We start from the raw sequence: 7,398 nt of genomic DNA, 5'->3' as shown, positions 1-7,398 counted from the left end.
TCCTTGCAACCTTGCTTTCCATCTTTTATAAATGCTACAGTTGCTGAGGTCCTGATTTTTCAATTTAATCTTAGATCTGCTGCTTCCTAATGACCTAATGATCAACACATTCCAAGGCATATGTAGTCTTATCAGTAAATTATTTTCAACTCATTCTGATTTGTACACATTTCTTGCTCACCTTATTCTAGATTCTCTTCCTTGTTTTTATTATACATGTTGCAAATGTCTTCTGCTGTAATGAGGTGGTGTTAACCTATTTTATACTGTCTTAATGAACAGATGTTTTATATTTTAGTGTAATCAAGCTCCATCTCGAGGAACAATTCCAGGAACACTAAAAGCGAAAAAGGAAAAAAAAATTAAAACTTTAAAAGATAACAGAAGGTCTAATATAATAATTAACTTATTTAGTATAAATTTATTTCTATAAATTCTTAGATTTTAATTACACAATATTATGTCAGAAAATAATGACGTCTTAGCTTCATCCTTTTTGTTTTACAGTTTAAAAAAAATTAATTAATTTATATTTCTCTTTAAAACATATATATATATTTTAATTTAAATTTATTTATTTTAATTAGAGGCTAATTACTTTACAATATTGTATTGGTTTTGCCATACATCAACATGAATCCACCACAGGTGTACACATGTAAAACATATTTATTTTTAATTGAAGGATAATTGCTTTACAATATTGTGTTGGTTTCTGCCATACATCAACATGAATCAACCATAGATATAGATATGTCCTCTCCCTTTTGAACCTCCCTCCCACTTCCCACCCCATCCCACCCTTCTCTGTTGTCACAAAGCCCCAGTTTGACTTCCCTGTGTCATACAGCAAATTTTATTTTCTTGTCTTATTAGTCTTGTAGTGTTAGGACCTCCTATACATATTTAATTATAATAAGTCATAGATATGGGTCATCTACCTTTTTTTCCTGATTTTAAAGGGAATGTTTCTAACATTTCACATTTAGTGAGATGCTTATTATAGGTTTTAGGTAGATACCCATTATCCAACTAAGAAACTTAACTTTTATTCTCAGTTCACCAAGAATTTTATCTTGAATAGCTGATCAATTTAAAGGGTTGTATTGTGTAGTTCCTTTAATAAGTTATGACAAATTATACAGTGGGTTTCCTGCTCCTGCTGCTGCTAAGTCGCTTCAGTTGTGTCCAACTCTGTGCAACCCCATAGACGGCAGCCCACCAGGCTCTGCCATCCCTGGGATTCTCCAGGCAAGAACGCTGAAGTGTGTTGCCATTTCCTTCTCCAATGCATGAAAGTGAAAAGTGAAAGTGAAGTCGTTCAGTCGTGTCCGACTCTTTGCGACCCCATGGATGGCAGCCCACCAGGCTCCTCCGTCCATGGGATTTTCCAGGCAAGAGTACTGGAGTGGGGTGCCAGTGGGTTACCTAGTATTAAACAATTCTTGTGTTTCTGGGAGAAACAGCACCTGCTCTTTATTTAATATGTGGCTGATTTATTTTGTTAAAGCTGTGTGCTATTTTAGGTTTTTACATTCATGGATAAGACTGGATTCTAGGTTTCCTTTTTCTTTCAAGTTTGACTATGATGCTAAATACTTGCTTTTTTGTTTTTTTTCCTCTCTCTAAATGTTAAGAAGGATTGAAGGGTGGAGGAGAAAGGCTCAGGTGGAGCAGAGCTCAACAAACAGTGTCTTCAGCATATGGTTTCTCACCATCTCTGAGTTCAACCCAGTGTCTCCCTCTGTCTTAGTGTAGGAGCCTGTATGTATCTATTAAGCAAAAAGCAAAGTAGCTTTACTTTTTTGTCTACTTTATCTATCAATTACTGAGGGAGTTCTTTAAAACTAGTCCATGATGTAATTAATATCTTTTTCGGGTTTACGTTTTGATTCTTTAAATTTTTTTTCCTGAGTCTTTATTAGCAGGTGCATATCAGATTACCCACTCCAGTGTTCTTGCCTGGAGAATCCCAAGGACGGGGGAGCCTGGTGGGCTGCCGTCTATGGGGTCTCGAAGAGCCAGACACGACTGAGCAACTTCACTTTCACTTTTCACTTTCACACATTGGAGAAGGAAATGGCAACCCACTCCAGTGTTCTTGCCTGGAGAATCCCAGGGACGGGGGAGCCTGGTGGCTGCCGTCTATGGGGTCACACAGAGTCAGATACGACTGAAGTGACTTAGCAGCAGTCTTTGGTTAGTATTCTTCTCACATAGCTGTTTCCCCCATTTTCTGTGCTTTTTTAAGCTTAAATTTTGGGTGTGCTGTCTATAAGCAACTTCAGCTGAATGTATTTCTGTAAATGTAATCAGATCATCTTTTTTTTCTAAATTAATTATTTAAGCCATATAGTAATTGACCTGAAAAACTACAGTCTCATTTCCTGTTTTCCACTTGTTCTTTTTTTCATGTACTGCTCCCCACTCACCTTCACTCCCATATACATGTTTTCTTTCCTTATTTTTTGCGTTAAGAATTTTTTCCCCTTAGCACTGTATTGAAAATGCTACACCCTATATTATTTTGGCAGCTTCTCTTAAATTTTAATTCTCAGGTTCGACTTCAAGGGGTGTTTTGTGTCTTGGGTTTAGGTCTGATTCTTTTTGTGTGCCTTCGATCCTGTTCATGTTGTGTTTTTCATAGCTTTTCTCTGCAACTCACTTCCGATATTTCACATACTCCTTACTCTCTTGTCTGTGTGCCTGGGCTCTGCTTCTTCCCACACTGCTTCTCATCACTGCTTAGCTCAGCTGCAGGGCCTGGGGTTTCCAGGCAGCCAGCACTTCTCCTGCTGCCTGGGCTACTCTTTGATCTTTGCCCTTTCCAGTTCAATGAAGTGATTATTAAGCTCTGGGGAGCATCCTGAAACCATTCTACTTAACACTCTTTTCAACACCTTTCTCTTTTCCTGTTATACTGAAGTTTCATCTGAATGGGTTTTGAAAAGAAAAAACAAAACCTGCAGACTAGTTGAGTTCACAATGAAGCCTAATTCCATAGCAATAGAAGCCATAGATGGACACCACTTTTTGATCTTTAATATCGGTTATTAATAAAAAAAATAGCATTTGATTAAATCTAATTGTTTATATATCTAAGCAGTTTTTATGTGTCTTACACTCATAAAGCATTCCCATATCCCCCTGAAAGTATGTTCAGCAGATACTTAACCCAGACTACAGAAACAAAGAAACAGAGATCAAGAGAACTAAATTTTGATCCTTGCCTTCTCAATAGCTAACTAAGTGAGCTTTGGCAAATCACTTCACCCCTGTGAACTTTGAATTCTGTGGCCTGAGGTTCTTCATCTGTAAAATGTAGCAGGGTGTGTTCGTTATCTGTTGCTGTGGAAGAAATTATCTCCAAAATAATGGCTTGGCACAGCAAACATTATTTCCTCACAGTTTCTATGGTCAGAAATCTGGCCTCTGTGTATCTGGGTGCTCTTGGCCAACAGGCTTCTGACAGACTGTGGTCATGGTGTCTGCTGGGACGGAGGGACGATCCTTTTCAAGGGAGAGTGTTGTGATTACTGTAATTATTAGCAGAATTCAGCCGCTCAAGGATGGTTTGGCTGAGGGCCTGAGTTCCTTGCTGGGTGTGGGCCACAGACCTCTCTCGGTTCCTCACCATGTGGGTCACTCTGCAGTCCAGCACCTCACTTCTCCCAGAGTAAGGGCTCCAACAGAACAAGGGAAAGACAGGGAGTAAGACAGGAGACATTCTGTAATCTGATCTTGGAAGCTACAACCTATTATTTTTGCTATAATATTTCAAGAGGAGCACTTTCTTTGCATTTTGTTGTATTTAATTTGACTGCTTCTTCCAGATTAGTTGATATGAGAAAGCAATTGTCTTCATTTTAGTTATCCATGTGCATGCAGGCTGAGTCGCTTCAGTCATGTCCTATCTTTGTGACCCTATGGACTGTAGCCTGCCAGGCTCCTCTGTTCGTGGGATTTTCCAGGCAAGAATACTGGAGTGTGTTGCCATTTCCTTCTCCAGGGGATCTTCCCCACCCAGGGATCAAAGTCACATCTCTCATGTTTCTTCTGTTGGCAGGAGGGCTCTTTACCACTAGTGCCACCTGGGTAGCCTGTAGTATCCATGTGATTGAGTCTTAATTATAGTTAAAGGCATGCAACTTTTTAAAATAAGAATTAGAATCTATTTGGGTTTCATGGAACAGTTGCTTTCTGCCTTGGGATGAACTGAGAGACTATATATAAAAATGTATATATATATTTACGAATATACATAATATATATGCATATATGTCACCTATACTAAATACACAGATATATAATATACACATTTAAAAGTCAAAGCAAATTTACTTTGATTTCAAAGCTTCTGAATAAAGTTAATTGCAAAGTCCTTTTTTAAAAAGCCAAAACCAAAATTAATGAAGCTGTTATTTGTTATTTGTTATTTTGGCTTACTGGTGATATAACTATACTGTAGTTTAGAATCATTAAATAAATTTATCAGGTTTATTCTGATGAGAGGTATAGAATGCACTGCAATCATATAGTGTTATAGGATAACAATAACAAAGAAAGATGTTAGCCAGAAAAATGAGTTTTGAGGGCAAACACTGCTTTGACTGGGCTGTGGCACGATTCCTCTGACTATCAGGTTACTTATTTGTAAAACAAGGTTCATGAGACCACAAGCTCCAATCACATTTATCAATGAATGGAGTTACTCTGTCTGATCTCTTATTTCAAGCTACCCGTGACCAGCGTGGCTGTTGCTGGAGTCCTCAGGGAACCATAAGTATGCCCTGGTGCTACTATTCTAAAAGTCATGGCTATCAAGTAGGGGGCGACCTCGTGAACACAAATGCAGGTAAGCCGAACTGTGCCCTGAAGAAGGAACTACAGGTCCTCTGGAGGGTGGCTCTATACACTGCAGGAGAGAGCTGTAGCAGTAGGCAGGGTGTTGCTCTGTGCAGCCACAGAGCCTGTGATAGGATGGGCACTGCCCTTAAGCATGGACTGGAATCTATTTTGGCATCAAGGGAAAAGATCACTCTCTGTCTTAAGAGTTGGGAGACATGTCCTGTTCCTGTCTTTGTCCTTATGTGTGTGCGAGTGCACTCAGTTGGGTCCAACTCCTTGTGGCCCCTTGGATTGTAGCCCACCAGACTCCTCTGTCCATGGGATTTTTCAGGCAAGAATACTGGAGTGGGTTGCCATTTCCTTATGTAACCTTGTCCATACATTGTGATCTCTTTGTTCCCCAAGTTTCTAACTTTTAAAGAGAGAGTTTTGGACTCAGTCACCTCTGAGACTACCAACAGCTCTAATATAATGCAATTTTAGTGATATGGAAACAATTCCAATTTTATCAGCATTTTATTAAAGTTAGCTAGTTAGCGTCACTGTTCATGGACTAAACATCCCCCCTTCTTTTCTCCCATCATAAAATACAGGCATAATAATGAAGATTCTGGGGGTAACAGAAGTTGACCACTTGGGGGAGGCTCTTAGCATAAAGGAAGAGGCATGCTCTTCCTCCAGGGCCTCTTGGCCCGATGGACTTTTCTAAGAAGGTCTGGACTCTCATCTGGTGTGTCACCTAACTAAGGAGATGGCATTAGTGCCTACGATCACCTGTGATGTAACATGAAGACAACAGAGAGGGAATAATGGATATGAACACATTGAGGACTGAGAGTGTAAAGGGTATAGGAGTGACTGGTGGGCTGATGGAAGGAGAAGGATGTTTCTGTTCAGATTTTGGAGAAGAGAGGCATAGCTTTTGAATAAGGTAATAGCAATACCTAGCTTCAGAATCTGGTCCAATGTGGTATGTGTGTATGATGAGGTCCACATCTGTGTCTCCTCTTCTGATGGGAAGTAAAGGCTTTTCACCAGCCTCTTTGACACAAAGCTTACTTGTATGTGGCTGTTGTTTGTGAATTTACACAGCTGGCTCTGAAAACTCTCTTCCTTTTCATGTTAGGATTCACAGCCCAGCTGAAAAGGTTGTCTTCACCTCTGTTTGGAAATGATGTCAACAATGTCCTTCTCACAGCAGAATACCAGACATCTAACCGTTTCCATTTTAAGGTTGTAGTTTATTTATATTTTTCATATTATTTTCTATTACAGTTTATTACAAGATATTGAATATAGTTTCCTGTGCTTTACAGTAGGATTATGCTATATATTATAGTTTTGTTATGTATCATATATATGTTAATATATGTTATGTATTATAGATTTCATTTGTTAATCCCCAATTCCTAGTTTATCCCTCCTCAACCCCCTTTCCCATTTGGTAACCATAAGTTTGTTTTCTATGTCTTTGTGTCTTTTTCTTTTGTAAATACATTCATTTGTGTCATATTTTAGGTTCCACATATAAGTGGTATCACATGATACCTGCTTATTTAGAAAAAATTTTGAGAGGTTCTTGTTCCCTTCCTGAGGACTGCAGGTACTACAAAAGAGAAAAATTTGCTAGTAGAGTATTTTTCTCTACTGTCATTTTCTTACTTAGCACCTGTATGTTGAAGGTACCTATTGCCTTCCTTCAGTGTGATAAGTTCCCAGATATGTATTATAGGGTTCACTGGTGAGTTTTGGCTTTCATGAATTTTCCCTCAATACCCCATGTGAAATGTGGTAGGGAGGGGAAGAAAAGAATGATCACAGCTTTGAAAATTCTAGAGATAAGTCATGTCTGCAGACTTACAGTGTATGTTTCTACCTAAAAACTAACTTACGTCCAAGGGTTAAACATCTGAAATGGGTGATATAATTTCAGATTAGAATGTCATCTGCTGCCCAGATTCCAGTGCCAGGAGCATAGGTGTTGGGAAGCATGGTGTTGGTAGGCATGCTTCTGTTTTAGAGAAAGTAGAGATGTTTTCATTTTGACTTTTTTTTGCTAACCTCTCTGGACAGTTAACTGACCAAAACCAGAACAGATACGAAGTGCCCCATGAACATGTGCAACCCTTCACAGGAAATGCTGCCTCTTCCTTGACGTATAAAGTTGAGGTCTCCAAACAGCCGTTTGGCATCAAAGTGATCAGAACGAGCAACAATCGTGTTCTGTAAGTTTTGGAAACTTACCTAGAGAGCTGAGTCTGAAGGTTATGGAGGAGGGAGGTTTGTAAACATGAAAAAGAATGCCTTTCTATAATATTCTAGAAGGCTGTAAGCTCATTGATGGTGAATAGACTCTCCACCTTCAAATGCATATTTTTCACTGCCTTTCTGCCTCTTTCTTTCTTCCTACTCCACTATTTCTCTTTCTCCCCCTCCCTTCTCCTCTTCCTCCTCTGTTATTACTAAGCATTTATTAAAGGCCAGGCACTGGGCTGTGTCCTTTTTCTTTTTCTTCCTTCCATTAGGTCATTTTTCCTCTTTATTGTCCCT

General features: G+C 39.1%; 1 long non-coding RNA gene across 1 annotated transcript; it reads left to right on the top strand.

The window, feature by feature from the left end:
• The first annotated feature begins 4,732 nt into the window (after positions 1-4,732).
• Positions 4,733-7,164, top strand: LOC147345429 (uncharacterized). Its single transcript, XR_015154232.1, has 3 exons — positions 4,733-4,855; positions 5,975-6,081; positions 6,922-7,164. It is a non-coding gene; the product is annotated as an uncharacterized LOC147345429 (long non-coding RNA).
• The last annotated feature ends 234 nt before the right edge of the window (positions 7,165-7,398 follow it).

This window comes from Bos grunniens, chromosome 25, assembly GCF_055505025.1.
Source record: "Bos grunniens cultivar Pamir isolate PY7600 chromosome 25, Bosgru_T2T1.0, whole genome shotgun sequence".
NCBI classification, from domain to species: domain Eukaryota; kingdom Metazoa; phylum Chordata; class Mammalia; order Artiodactyla; family Bovidae; genus Bos; species Bos grunniens.
The sequence above is the reverse complement of the archived record's forward strand: the minus strand, read 5'-3'. Positions and strand labels throughout refer to the sequence as shown.